At 31.4% G+C, this 15,880-nt stretch overlaps 1 long non-coding RNA gene across 1 annotated transcript in view; it reads left to right on the top strand.

Annotated features, from left to right (window-relative positions):
• Window positions 1-3,832: 3,832 nt before the first annotated feature.
• Window positions 3,833-15,880, top strand: part of LOC119613074 — a 29,850-nt gene continuing 17,802 nt past the window's right edge. The window contains exons 1-2 of the long non-coding RNA XR_005232203.1: window positions 3,833-3,870; window positions 4,101-6,214. This is a non-coding gene — a long non-coding RNA (uncharacterized LOC119613074). The remainder of the gene's footprint in view (window positions 3,871-4,100; window positions 6,215-15,880) is intronic.

Here is a 15,880-nt window from a genome sequence, read left to right as displayed (position 1 = left end):
TCTAGTTCAGTTCTAGTTCAGTTCTAGTTCAGTTCTAGTTCAGTTCTAGTTCAGTTCTAGTTCAGTTCTAGTTCAGTTCTAGTTCAGTTCTAGTTCAGTTCTAGTTCAGTTCTAGTTCAGTTCTAGTTCAGTTCTAGTTCAGTTCTAGTTCAGTTCTAGTTCAGTTCTAGTTCAGTTCTAGTTCAGTTCTAGTTCAGTTCTAGTTCAGTTCTAGTTCAGTTCTAGTTCAGTTCTAGTTCAGTTCTAGTTCAGTTCTAGTTCAGTTCTAGTTCAGTTCAGTGCAGTTCTAGTTCGGTTCTAGTTCAGTTCTAGTTCAGTTCTAGTACAGTTCTAGTTCAGTTCTAGTTCATTTCTAGTTCTAGTTCAGTTCTAGTTCAGTTCTAGTTCAGTTCTAGTCAGTTCTAGTTCAGTTCTAGTTCAGTTCTAGTTCAGTTCTAGTTCAGTTCTAGTCAGTTCTAGTTCAGTTCTAGTTCAGTTCTAGTTCAGTTCTAGTTCAGTTCTAGTTCAGTTCTAGTTCATTTCTAGTTCAGTTCTAGTTCAGTTCTAGTTCAGTTCTAGTTCAGTTCTAGTTCAGTTCTAGTTCAGTTCTAGTTCAGTTCTAGTTCAGTTCTAGTCAGTTCTAGTTCAGTTCTAGTTCAGTTCTAGTTCAGTTCTAGTTCAGTTCTAGTTCAGTTCTAGTTCAGTTCTAGTTCAGTTCTAGTTCAGTTCTAGTTCAGTTCTAGTTCAGTTCTAGTTCAGTTCTAGTTCAGTTCTAGTTCAGTTCTAGTTCAGTTCTAGTTCAGTTCTAGTTCAGTTCTAGTTCAGTTCTAGTTCAGTTCTAGTTCAGTTCTAGTTCAGTTCTAGTTCAGTTCTAGTTCAGTTCTAGTTCAGTTCTAGTTCAGTTCTAGTTCAGTTTCTAGTTCAGTTCTAGATTCAGTTCTAGTTCAGTTCTAGTCAGTCTAGTTCAGTTCTAGTTCAGTTCTAGTTCAGTCTAGTTCAGTTCTAGTTCAGTTCTAGTTCAGTTCTAGTTCAGTTCTAGTTCAGTTCTAGTTCAGTTCTAGTTCAGTTCTAGTTCAGTTCTAGTTCAGTTCTAGTTCAGTTCAGTTCAGTCTAGTTCAGTTCTAGTTCAGTTCTAGTCAGTTCTAGTTCAGTTCTAGTTCAGTTCTAGTTCAGTTCTAGTTCAGTTTCTAGTTCAGTTCTAGTTCAGTTCTAGTTCAGTTCTAGTTCAGTTCTAGTTCAGTTCTAGTTCAGTTCTAGTTCAGTTCTAGTTCAGTTCTAGTCAGTTCTAGTTCAGTTCTAGTTCAGTTTAGTTCAGTTCTAGTTCAGTTCTAGTCAGTTCTAGTTCTAGTTCAGTTCTAGTTCAGTTCTAGTTCAGTTCTAGTTCAGTTCTAGTTCAGTTCTAGTTCAGTTCTAGTTCAGTTTCTAGTTCAGTTCTAGTCAGTTCTAGTTCAGTTCTGTTCAGTTCTAGTTCAGTTCTAGTTCAGTTCTAGTTCAGTTCTAGTTCAGTTCTAGTTCAGTTTAGTCAGTTCTAGTCAGTTCTAGTTCAGTTCTAGTTCAGTTCTAGTTCAGTTCTAGTTCAGTTCTAGTTCAGTTCTAGTTCAGTTCTAGTTCAGTTCTAGTTCAGTTCTAGTTCAGTTCTAGTTCAGTTCTAGTTCAGTTCTAGTTCAGTTCTAGTTCAGTTCTAGTTCAGTTCTAGTACAGTTCTAGTTCAGTTCTAGTTCATTTCTCGTTAAGTTCTAGTTCAGTTCCATTCCATAAACAAGTCTTGCACACATTATCACGAAGATATTATGCCCTCTTAAAAATTTAAATATACATTTAAGTTTAAGAATGCACTCCTTTCCGAACTGTTCACTTTACTATGTATTTAGCTTTAAACTGCTGCACTTTGCAACAAACCATAACAACCAGCAGATAAATTATTTTAGTTCAGCTACACCTATTCACTGCACCCTTAGGATGTAAAAACAACAAATTTTATTCCCTAAAACTCAAAGCTCGACGCTCTTTCTTTGATAACTTCTATTACAATAAAAAAAACACTCACCGCCACTAACAACAACAGTCTCAAAGACTCACACACTCACCATAAACCAGAAGTTAAAACTAAAAGGTGTTGAAGCAAGAAACGAATTCATTAAGCGAAGGAAAAAAACAAAATAGAGTAGGTACAACAATAACCATAAGAAAACAACAATAATTAACATAACAGAGAACAAATAGAAAAAAATAGCTAGGAAATAATGGGTAACGGGTTACAGATGTCAACAAATATAACAGAAATCAACACATAAATAAACTCAAGGAGTTAATGTAAAGAAAATTGAAAAACATAAATACAAGGGGAGAAAATTTGAGAGCAAAAACGAAGTCAGTTATTTAGGGGAACTGAAATGTTTTGATTATTAAAGGCAATAGAGTAGATTAACGGTTAATGACAAAAAGGAGTTTATTTAAGATTAGATCTCATGTTAGGTAAAAACTATTGCTATACGATCAGGCCCGACTAGTCTATTGAGGCTATGAACTGGCCTAAGAACCAGTCTATGAACTAGTCTATTGGCTAGTATAAGGATTAATCCATTGATAAGTCCATATACCAATCTAAGCTATTCTTAGAATAGGCAATAGAATAGTATTCTATCATCTAGTCTATGGACTAATCTATGGACTTGTTTATGAACCAGTCGTTTGACTAGTCTATAGCGTAGTCTATTGACTTTATTATTGGCTAGTCTTTAGAATATTATTTTGACTTTTTATTTGTAGAATAGTATATAAAATTATCTATAGAATAGTTTACAAAATTAGTATATAGAGCAGTCTAATATCTAGTCTGTTGGCTAGTCTATTAAATGTCATCTGGATTGATCAATTAACTAGTATTTGTCCTAGTTTATTGACTTGTTCATTGTCTAATCTATAGACTAGTCTGTTGACCTGCCTATTGTTGGTCATGGGCCAATCTATTATCTAGTCTATTGAGTAGTCTATGGACTAATTAATGAACTGGTCTATTAACTAGTCTATGCCCTAGTTTGTGTCCTAGTAGATGGCCTATACTATAGCCTAGCATTTGGCCTAGTCTATCTCCTGGCCTATTGATTAATTTGTGATCTAGCCTGACAAGTCAACTGAATAATGACTAGTTTTTTGTCTGGTTTATAAACTAATCTATGACTTAGTCTTGTAGACTAGTATATGGACTACTCTATACTATAATATGTGAAATAGTCTATAAATCAATCTATGCATTAATGTAGGCCATAGTCTATTGACTGAACTATGTCCTAGTCTATTGAATAATCTTTAGCATATTCTATGAACCAGTCTATGGAATAGACTATGAAATAGGCTATGAACTAGTCTCTTGTCTAGTCTATACTCTATGATTATGACTATTTTTCAGACTAGTCTATGTGCTGCTCAATGGAGAAGTTCATTGGTTAATCTTTTGGCCAGTCTATTGTCAAGTCTATTTTCTAGACCATTGACTACTCTATTGATTTGGATATCGTCTAGTCTACAAACTGGTTAGCTGACTAATTAATGGAGTATTCTATTAAGTAGAAAACTAACCATTCTATGAAGTAGTAGAATGACAAAAGCTTTTGAAATAGTACGATAAATTTAAAAAATAAAACCGCTATATTTACAAACTGACAGCATACATTAACAAAAACGAAATAAACGAATGACAAGCAAAAAAGGAAAACGAAATAAAGAAAAAACGGGAACATATTGTCATTCGCAAAATTCACCACTAACTAACATGGTGAATTCCTTTAGACATTTAGGAGCTGCTGATACTTAAAGTTAACAGCTCCTCTACAGATGAACTAGTAGTCGTTGTCGTGTAGTGGTGTCGCCGTCGTCGTCGTCGTAGAGCGCGTAACAAAAAACAAATTAAGACAAACTTGAAGAAAAAATACATATATATATATATATACACAAACATATATATATACTGAGTTAAAAAAAAAGAAACTTTCAGTATATAACAAAAAATATAAAAAAAGAAAGAAACTTCAAGGAACAAAGTGTACAAAAAAAAATTATATATATAAATGTAGATAAACTTTTTTTCATACATAAACTATTTAAATAGAAAAAATTTTTAGGAAAACAAAGAAAATTTATTTAAAAGAAATCTTTAAGTGAAAAGCAAAATGATTAAATATGCAAAAAGTGATTTTTTCACACTAGCTGAAAAGAAAAACGGAAAATTTCTGTATACATTAAGAAGAAAAATGTAAAAAAGAGGAAAAATTTAAAGGTGTTTTGGAATAAAAGCTAATTTAAAACTAAAAGTGAATTTAAAAATTTAATATTCAATATTATTTTAAGGGAAAATGTGAAAATTTTTTTAAAATCTTTAGCATATGAAAAGAAAATCAAGCAGAAAAAAAATTCTCCATGTAAATAGCTGTGTATAACCATGAACAAGAAGAAGAATAAGCAATTCGAGGAATATATGTAACCAGGCAGTAAAAGGGCAATTAATCAGAGGAAAACGCAAAAAAAAGTGTGTTTTTTTCATATACAGAAGAGCTCTTGGAAATTCACCATACAAAACAAATAGAATAGAACGAACAAAAATATAGAAAAAGGAAAAAAGAAAAAAACAAATATTAACAACACATTCTAAATGAAACGAAAGAAATTGAAAAATAACAACAACAGCAACAACAATAGTGCAAAGAAAGTGTGAAGAGATTTTGATTAAAACAACAACAACAACAACAATAAAACAACATATACCAAATAATCATAATAACAAGTTTAATAAGCAAAAGAGTTCAACTAACTGTTAAAAGTTACTCTTGAAATAAATTCACCACTACCACTACCGACCCGTTAACTTTTACCACTTACACTCTCTAACACAGATATACTAATAACAAAATAAACAAATAATTAAAAGGAAAAGAAAATAATTATAGAATTCTTTTCAGAATTGTTTAATAAACATTAAACATTTATTTTGGAGTTATAATTAACTAAAGTTTAAGCTTTAAAACTTAACTCTCCCTCTCTTTACCACAAGCTCTCTGCTATATTCTCAACTTAGATGTTATAAAAACGGGATAACAGGAATGTATAAGTTTCGCTCTCTCTCTCTCTGATTTGACAAGAACATAAGAAAATCCTTAAATTTCACCTGTTTTCTTTTCTTGGAAAAAAGGGAAATTTTGTAAAAAAAAGTGGCCAAAAATTTCTTCACAACAGAAAACCTTTTTTTTGTAAAATAAAGCAAATATCTAAAGTAATTGTAAAAAGTGTAAATAATTTATTTAATTAAATAATTATTATTAAATATTTAAATGAAAAAAGAAAATTAAAACGTGCCTCTATAAATTAAACCTAGAAAAAATTTAAACAAAAGAAAAAAATCCCCCATAAATTATTAAAAAAATAACCCCCCAAAAAACAAAAAAAAAAAAAAAAGAAAATCATTAAATTCCTCTACTCTCTGTTAAACATTAAACGCTCTCTATCTCTCTTTATAATCGAATGCTCTGGTTCTATTCCTAAATTAACCATAACTCCTTATTAACAAGAGGTGAATTTCCTGTTCGTCTATACTAAATGTTTAAATTTTTGTTCATATTCGTGGTTCATATCATTTGTTATTAATGTTCAAAAGTCATCATTCAAGTTAAAAGCTTTAAAAAAAAACAACAAAAGCTAATAATACTTAAACCTTTTTAACATCAAATACTACAAATAATAAAAATAATAATAAAAAAAATAATAACAAAAAAACTGCTCCTCATAAATTTCTGCTCTCTTGCCGCCCTCCCTCTCAACCTCCAATACCACAACTGCTTGAGTAAATTGCTATACCACAAACAAAAACAACAACAACAACATCTTTATCTATAACAAAAAAGAGCAACAAAATTACTAATAACCATTGTATGCAACATGTTTCATTAATTTATAACTAATTAACAAACAAACATACTTACTTACATACATATAAATATATAAACAAATAAAAATTAAACATAATCCAAAAACAAGTAAATATTATTAAATATTTTCCCCAAAATAAATTTATATAAATAAGTACATAAATCACTAACCTTACACAATTAAACAAAAAACCAACAACTACTACTACTACTACAACAACCAAATTAAGGATTATTTGACAAAAAAAAAAATAACAACGAATATTTACACAACGCTGTTTACAAAACATATAAACAACACAAGAAATATAATAATTGTAAGTAAAATGTAAATATTTCTATTTCTTGTGTAATATCTTAAGAAAGAGTTAAAAATCAATCATACGTCTAGATGAAATTTTGAACATTTGAAATAGTTTTCTGTATAAAGTATGCGCCATGGAGCACGGCATCTGACTGACAATCTGGCAATTTCCTAATTCGACTAGACTAGACTATAGACTAGACTAGACTATAGACTAGACTATAGACTAGACTATAGACTAGACTATAGACTAGACTATAGACTAGACTATAGACTAGACTATAGACTAGACTATAGACTAGACTATAGACTAGACTATAGACTAGACTATAGACTAGACTATAGACTAGACTATAGACTAGACTATAGACTAGACTATAGACTAGACTATAGACTAGACTATAGACTAGACTATAGACTAGACTATAGACTAGATAGACTAGACTATGACTAGACTATAGACTAGACTATAGACTAGACTATAGACTAGACTATAGACTAGATAGACTAGACTATAGACTAGACTATAGACTAGACTATAGACTAGACTATAGACTAGACTATAGACTAGACTATAGACTAGACTATAGACTAGACTATAGACTAGACTATAGACTAGACTATAGACTAGACTATAGACTAGACTATAGACTAGACTATAGACTAGACTATAGACTAGACTATAGACTAGACTATAGACTAGACTATAGACTAGACTATAGACTAGACTATAGACTAGACTATAGACTAGACTATAGACTAGACTATAGACTAGACTATAGACTAGACTATAGACTAGACTATAGACTAGACTATAGACTAGACTATAGACTAGACTATAGACTAGACTATAGACTAGACTATAGACTAGACTATAGACTAGACTATAGACTAGACTATAGACTAGACTATAGACTAGACTATAGACTAGACTATAGACTAGACTATAGACTAGACTATAGACTAGACTATAGACTATAGACTAGACTATAGACTAGACTAGACTATAGACTATAGACTAAGACTAGACTATAGACTAGACTATAGACTAGACTATAGACTAGACTATAGACTAGACTATAGACTAGACTATAGACTAGACTATAGACTAGACTATAGACTAGACTATAGACTAGACTATAGACTAGACTATAGACTAGACTATAGACTAGACTATAGACTAGACTATAGACTAGACTATAGACTAGACTATAGACTAGACTATACTAGACTATAGACTAGACTATAGACTAGACTATAGACTAGACTATAGACTAGACTATAGACTAGACTATAGATAGACTATAGACTAGACTATAGACTAGACTATAGACTAGATATGACTAGACTATAGACTAGACTATAGACTAGACTATAGACTAGACTATAGACTAGACTATAGACTAGACTATAGACTAGACTATAGACTAGACTATAGACTAGACTATAGACTAGACTATAGACTAGACTATAGACTAGACTATAGACTAGACTATAGACTAGACTATAGACTAGACTATAGACTAGACTATAGACTAGACTATAGAGAATAGACTAGACTATAGACTAGACTATAGACTAGACTATAGACTAGACTATAGACTAGACTATAGACTAGACTATAGACTAGACTATAGACTAGACTATAGACTAGACTATAGACTAGACTATAGACTAGACTATAGACTAGACTATAGACTAGACTATAGACTAGACTATAGACTAGACTATAGACTAGACTATAGACTAGACTATAGACTAGACTATAGACTAGACTATAGACTAGACTATAGACTAGACTATAGACTAGACTATAGACTAGACTATAGACTAGACTATAGACTAGACTATAGACTAGACTATAGACTAGACTATAGACTAGACTATAGACTAGACTATAGACTAGACTATAGACTAGACTATAGACTAGACTATAGACTAGACTATAGACTAGACTATAGACTAGACTATAGACTAGACTATAGACTAGACTATAGACTAGACTATAGACTAGACTATAGACTAGACTATAGACTAGACTATAGACTAGACTATAGACTAGACTATAGACTAGACTATAGACTAGACTATAGACTAGACTATAGACTAGACTATAGACTAGACTATAGACTAGACTATAGACTAGACTATAGACTAGACTATAGACTAGACTATAGACTAGACTATAGACTAGACTATAGACTAGACTATAGACTAGACTATAGACTAGACTATAGACTAGACTATAGACTAGACTATAGACTAGACTATAGACTAGACTATAGACTAGACTATAGACTAGACTATAGACTAGACTATAGACTAGACTATAGACTAGACTATAGACTAGACTATAGACTAGACTATAGACTAGACTATAGACTAGACTATAGACTAGACTATAGACTAGACTATAGACTAGACTATAGACTAGACATAGACTAGACTATAGACTAGATATAGACTAGACTATAGACTAGACTATAGACTAGACTATAGACTAGACTATAGACTAGACTATAGACTAGACTATAGACTAGACTATAGACTAGACTATAGACTAGACTATAGACTAGACTATAGAACTAGACTATAGACTAGACTATAGACTAAGACTAGACTATAGACTTGTGAAATGATTTATGCTTGTCTATTTGCAAATATTTATGTTTTTTGTCTATTTGCAAATAGCTACGTACTATTTTTAAGAAATAGTTAAACATCAATCATACGCCTGGGATGAACTTTTAAATTTTTAAATTGTTTTCTATTTCATCATTTTGAAACTTTGCCTTAAAAGAGAGTAAAAATTAAAAATATTGCAAGTGAAGTTGCTTCAGTCACAAAACACTTAGAACTGGTATAAAGAATCGAAGTGTCGATTGTGCAATATTGAGAAATATGATGAGTCTATGACACGTATGGAATATTAAAATAGTACTTACTTATTATTGTATTTTCAATGTATAAGTCGCTTGTGAATTAGTCTATTGATTAATCTGTATACTGGTCTACTGAAGACCCTATAGTATTGAATAGTCTAATCTAATCATTTAAAAGTAATACTAAATATGTTTCAAAGTGTATGAAGTTCTTTAAAAATCATATAGTTTTAAAGCAGCTGATTCTTAAATTCTTTCTATTTACAAATACATATACATATATTTTGTTCACTCTCATTTTCCCCACGCAGTTTGAATATTTTATTTCACAACATTGTCATATTTTTCTTTGTATTCCTTCGAATGCAAACAGCGTTTGTTGATAATGATTATGATGATGGCGATGATCAATCCATTGTATTTATTTTCAAAATTGCGTCATAATTTAAGTCAACAGCAAATATAGACGTATGTGTATATAAATAAATGAATCAGTATGTGTGCATTGTATTGTATATAATAAAAAATAAATATGTATAAATATAAATAAAAAAAACAAAAAGACATAGACAACTAAATAAATACTTAATAAGAAGAACTAACAGATACATACTCACACAATGATTTATGATAATCAACACTTGTGAAGAGAAAATTAGGGTTGGGAAAACTAATTATTTTGAACAGTTTGCACACTTCCATATTTTAAAATCAAAGAACTAAAGAAAATACATGCAGTGAATACATGGGTAAACTTACAAAACAGTCATAAAACTTATCAGACCCTATCTCTTTGGACGTGGGTACAAAATTTCACTACTATTTTTCTGTTCACATGTATTCATTGACATTTACAAATACAAATGTATTGGCATTAGGAAAATAATGTCATTGTCTTTGATTATAAAGTAATTCTAATACTAAGTTTACAGTGCAATGGTAATTGTAATGACGGGTTAAAAAAACTATTTAAATTGAAGGTGTGGCCTTAATGCGTAAAAAACAATAAAACTACATACACACTAAGAGACGAAAAGACCTATAGACCTTTCAGTAGTGATTTAATTGTCATTATATCTTTCGATATCTCAACAATGTGCAAGATATCAATGTATCCATTTTCAGCAACAGTAGCTACAGTTGGAGATACTTTCCGAAAAGAAATTTCTCCATTTGGAATCACTTCGATTAAAGGAAGTTCACCAATAGAATTTAACCACCTTGTAGTATGAATATCACTTCGCGATAGTGTCACCGAAATGCAGGGCTAAAATAGTACCGACTATAACTACACTATACAACAAATTATTAACTTGCTTACTAACACATTGACATTATCGGCATACACACATATACACACTAAATTACTCTATAAAATTTTGCAATTTGCATAAATGAATTTAATTAAGCGAGACCATACCACAGCAAAACAGGCCTAAAATAGTACGTAATACAATGAAAGTAACAAACAAACAACAATTTAATGACACAACAGGTTTCCATGATTGATTTTAATTTATTGATTTGCTGCAGCAAAACAAAAGACATGGGTAGGGGTTCAGTTAAACGACGTTTAGTCATTGTAAAGGAATAAAAAATAAAACGTCACAGACTGCTGGATATCATCATCATACTAAATACTACGGTGTAGTAAACAGACAAAAATAATATCCATGAATTTCAAAATGAAACTCATTAAACCGTTTAGTAACTACGTCACAAAGCAGTCAGTTAATCAGACGTACAGGGTGAAGTAGTTCTTAGAATTTGGATTATATTGTCAATATTTAAACATGTTACACCGATAAAATGTCTAAACGAATTTGAGTCAAAACTCGAAACGTTCAGTTCTAGTTCAGTTCTATTTCAGTTCTATGTTCAGTTCGTTTAGTTCTAGTTCAGTTCTAGTTCAGTTCTAGTTCAGTTGTTCAGTTCAGTTCAGTTCTAGTTCAGTTCTAGTTCAGTTCTAGTTCAGTTCTAGTTCAGTTCTAGTTCAGTTCTAGTTCAGTTCTAGTTCAGTTCTAGTTCAGTTCTAGTTCAGTTCTAGTTCAGTTCTAGTTCAGTTCTAGTTCAGTTCTAGTTCAGTTCTAGTTCAGTTCTAGTTCAGTTCTATTTCAGTTCTAGTTTCTAGTCAGTTCAGTTCTAGTTCAGTTCTAGTTCAGTTCTAGTTCAGTTCTAGTTCAGTTCTAGTTCATTTCTAGTTCAGTTCTAGTTCAGTTCTAGTTCAGTTCTAGTTCAGTTCTAGTTCAGTTCTAGTTCAGTTCTAGTTCATTCTAGTTCAGTTCTAGTTCAGTTCTAGTTCAGTTCTAGTTCAGTTCTAGTTCAGTTCTTCTAGTTCAGTTCTAGTTCAGTTCTAGTTCAGTTCTAGTTCAGTTCTAGTTCAGTTCTAGTTCAGTTCTAGTTCATTTAGTTCAGTTCTAGTTCAGTTCTAGTTCAGTTCTAGTTCAGTTCTAGTTCAGTTCTAGTTCAGTTCTAGTTCATTTCTAGTTCAGTTCTAGTTCAGTTCTAGTTCAGTTCTAGTTCAGTTCTAGTTCAGTCTTTCAGTTCTAGTTCAGTTCTAGTTCAGTTCTAGTTCAGTTCTAGTTCAGTTCTAGTTCAGTTCTAGTTCAGTTCTAGTTCAGTTCTAGTTCAGTTCTAGTTCAGTTCTAGTTCAGTTCTAGTTCAGTTCTAGTTCAGTTCTAGTTCAGTTCTAGTTCAGTTCTAGTTCAGTTCTAGTTCAGTTCTAGTTCAGTTCTAGTTCAGTTCTAGTTCAGTTCTAGTTCAGTTCTAGTTCAGTTCTAGTTCAGTTCTAGTTCAGTTCTAGTTCAGTTCTAGTTCAGTTCTAGTTCAGTTCTAGTTCAGTTCTAGTTCAGTTCTAGTTCAGTTCTAGTTCAGTTCTAGTTCAGTTCTAGTTCATTCTAGTTCAGTTTCTAATTCAGTTCTAGTTCAGTTCTAGTTCAGTTCTAGTTCAGTTCTAGTTCAGTTCTCGTTCAGTTTCTAGTTCAGTTCTAGTTCAGTTCTGAGTACGTTTCTAGTTCAGCTTCTAAGTTCAGTTCTAGTTCAGTTCTAGTTCAGTTCTAGTTCAGTTCTAGTCTTTCAGTTCTAGTTCAGTTCTAGTCGTTCTAGTTCAGTTCTAGTTCAGTTCTAGTTCTAGTTCAGTTCTAGTTCAGTTTAGTTCATTATAGTTCAGTTCTAGTTCAGTTCTAGTCATCTAGTTCAGTTCTTAGTTTCAGTTCTAGTTCCGTTCTAGTTCAGCTTCTAGTTCAGTTCTAGTTCCGGTTCTAGTTCAGTTCTAGTTCATTCTGTTCTAGTTCAGTCTCTAGTTCAGTTCTAGTTCAGTTCTAGTTCAGTTCTAGTTCAGTTCTAGTTCCGTTTCGTTACGTTCTAGGTTTCTAGTTCTAGTTCAGTTCTAGTCAACTCTAGTTCAGTATAGTTCAGTTCTAGTTCAGTTCTAGTTCAGTTCTAGTTCCGTTCTAGTTCAGTCTAGTTCAGTTCTCGTCAGTTCTAGTTCAGTTCTAGTTTCAGTTCTAGTTCAGTTCTAGTTCAGTTCTAGTCAGTTCTAGTTCTAGTTCAGTTCTAGTTCAGTTCTAGTTCAGTTCTAGTTCAGTTCTAGTTCAGTTCTAGTTTCAGTTCTAGTTCAGTTCTAGTTCAGTTCTAGTTCAGTTCTAGTTCAGTTCTAGTTCAGTTCTAGTTCAGTTCTAGTTCAGTTCTAGTTCAGTTCTAGTTCAGTTCTAGTTCAGTTCTAGTTCAGTTCTAGTTCAGTTCTAGTTCAGTTCTAGTTCAGTTCTAGTTCATTTCTAGTTCAGTTCTAGTTCAGTTTCTAGTTCAGTTTCTAGTTCAGTTCTAGTTCAGTTTCTAGTTCAGTTCTAGTTCAGTTCTAGTTCAGTTCTAGTTCAGTTCTAGTTCAGTTTCTAGTTCAGTTCTAGTTCAGTTCTAGTTCAGTTCTAGTTCAGTTCTAGTTCTAGTTCAGTTCTAGTTCAGTTCTAGTTCAGTTCTAGTAGTTCTAGTCAGTTCTAGTTCAGTTCTAGTTCAGTTCTAGTTCAGTTCTAGTTCAGTTCTAGTTCAGTTCTAGTTCAGTTCTAGTTTCAGTTCTAGTTCAGTTCTAGTTCATTTCAATCTATCTTCCTTACTTTTTAAGTTCCACCTCTTTACTCCCCATAATTTGCACTTCTTTAATATGGTTTCTTTATTTTTTCTATATTTAGTTTTATAATTTTAATAAAATAAATGATGACGTTAATGTATCATCATGTATTCATTTGGTGATAGAACGATAACTTCTTCAAGTATGATGTTGTTAGAAAAGAATTTCCCATGACTTTTTTTTGTACAAGAAATAGAAGAACAAAGAACAGAAAGTAAATAATTTAACAAAGAGATTTGTATAACAAAATATAGAGAAAAATATTTGACTTTTACGAAACACCAGCCATGAATTACAAATCAAGTAATATGCATTTTTAAAACATCATAACTTCAAAAATCTAATAGGGTGGAGCAGAGAAATTTTTTTTGCATAAACTAAATATTGTATTAGACTATAGACCAGACTATATTATAGACTAGATTATATACTAGACTATAGACTAGACAATAGACTAGATTATAGACTGGACTATAGACTAGATTATAGACTAGACTAGACTATGGACTAGAATATAGACTAGACTATAGACTAGACTATAGACTAGACTACAGACTAGACAATAGACTAGACTATAGACTAGACTATAGACTAGACTATAGACTAGACTATAGACTAGACTATAAACTAGACTATAGACTAGACTATAGACTAGACTATAGACTAGACTATAGACTAGACTATAGACTAGACTATAGACTAGACTATAGACTAGACTATAGACTAGACTATAGACTAGACTATAGACTAGACTATAGACTAGACTATAGACTAGACTATAGACTAGACTATAGACTAGACTATAGACTAGACTATAGACTAGACTATAGACTAGACTATAGACTACTATAGACTAGACTATAGACTAGACTATAGACTAGACTATAGACTAGACTATAGACTAGACTATAGACTAGACTATAGACTAGACTATAGACTAGACTAGACTAGACTAGACTAGACTATAGACTAGACTATAGACTAGACTATAGACTAGACTATAGACTAGACTATAGACTAGACTATAGACTAGACTATAGACTAGACTATAGACTAGACTATAGACTAGACTATAGACTAGACTATAGACTAGACTATAGACTAGACTATAGACTAGACTAGACTAGACTATAGACTAGACTATAGACTAGACTATAGACTAGACTATAGACTAGACTATAGACTAGACTATAGACTAGACTATAGACTAGACTATAGACTAGACTATAGACTAGACTATAGACTAGACTATAGACTAGACTATAGACTAGAATAGACTAGACTATAGACTAGACTATAGACTAGACTATAGACTAGACTATAGACTAGACTATAGACTAGACTATAGACTAGACTATAGACTAGACTATAGACTAGACTATAGACTAGACTATAGACTGACTATAGACTAGACTATAGACTAGACTATAGACTAGACTATAGACTAGACTATAGACTAGACTATAGACTAGACTAGACTATAGACTAGACTATAGACTAGACTATAGACTAGACTATAGACTAGACTATAGACTAGACTATAGACTAGACTATAGACTAGACTATAGACTAGACTATAGACTAGACTATAGACTAGACTATAGACTAGACTATAGACTAGACTATAGACTAGACTATAGATAACTATAGACTAGACTATAGACTAGACTATAGACTAGACTATAGACTAGACTATAGACTAGACTATAGACTAGACTATAGACTAGACTATAGACTAGACTATAGACTAGACTATAGACTAGACTATAGACTAGACTATAGACTACTATAGACTAGACTATAGACTAGACTATAGACTAGACTATAGACTAGACTATAGACTAGACTAGACTATAGACTAGACTATAGACTAGACTATAGACTAGACTATAGACTAGACTATAGACTAGACTATAGACTAGACTATAGACTAGACTAGACTAGACTATAGACTAGATTATAGACTAGACTATAGACTAGACTATAGACTAGACTATAGACTAGACTATAGACTAGATTATAGACTAGACTATAGACTAGACTACACAGAGAAAACAGATTCGTTGTGATAACCGAATTTGTTTCCAATCGAATTCAGTCGGTTCTAACAACTATCCCAAAATTCGATTGTAATTGCTGTATAATTCGGTTAGTATTACTGAATATATAGTATACACAACTATTTTTATTTATTATTCGGTAATCTGGATTGAAATTATTGGTATTAGGAACTGAAATATTATTTATAGAAAAACAATTTGTGGATTATGTGTATTTAAAAATATATTTATTTTGTGTAAAGTATTTACAATAAAATATAAATATGTATAAACTTACAAAACGTATATATATAAAATAACGCATCCCCTTTAGCTTTGAGATTTTCATGGTAATAAACATAGCATTTATGTACCAGGGATTTTGCTCTTGATTCACTATCTTTCCACGCCTTTCCGCTGCTGTAAAATTATTAAAAATTATAGAAAAATGACACAAAATATATTATAAGATATGAAATATACCAAACATTACCTTTTTTTATCCAAATTTCTGCATTAATTTATCCTCAAATGTAATTAGTTTTTTTTAAATTATAAATTCGTTTTATTTTATTTATTTTTGTATACGTCAACTATAATTACCAATTAATCGGTTGTGAACATCGAATTTGGTT

Source organism: Lucilia sericata, unplaced genomic scaffold, assembly GCF_015586225.1.
Source record: "Lucilia sericata isolate MDLA Ls3-8-SP2 unplaced genomic scaffold, ASM1558622v1 Contig001962F_arrow, whole genome shotgun sequence".
NCBI classification, from domain to species: domain Eukaryota; kingdom Metazoa; phylum Arthropoda; class Insecta; order Diptera; family Calliphoridae; genus Lucilia; species Lucilia sericata.
Note: the sequence above shows the minus strand (reverse complement) of the source record. Positions and strands in the feature narration are given on the sequence as shown.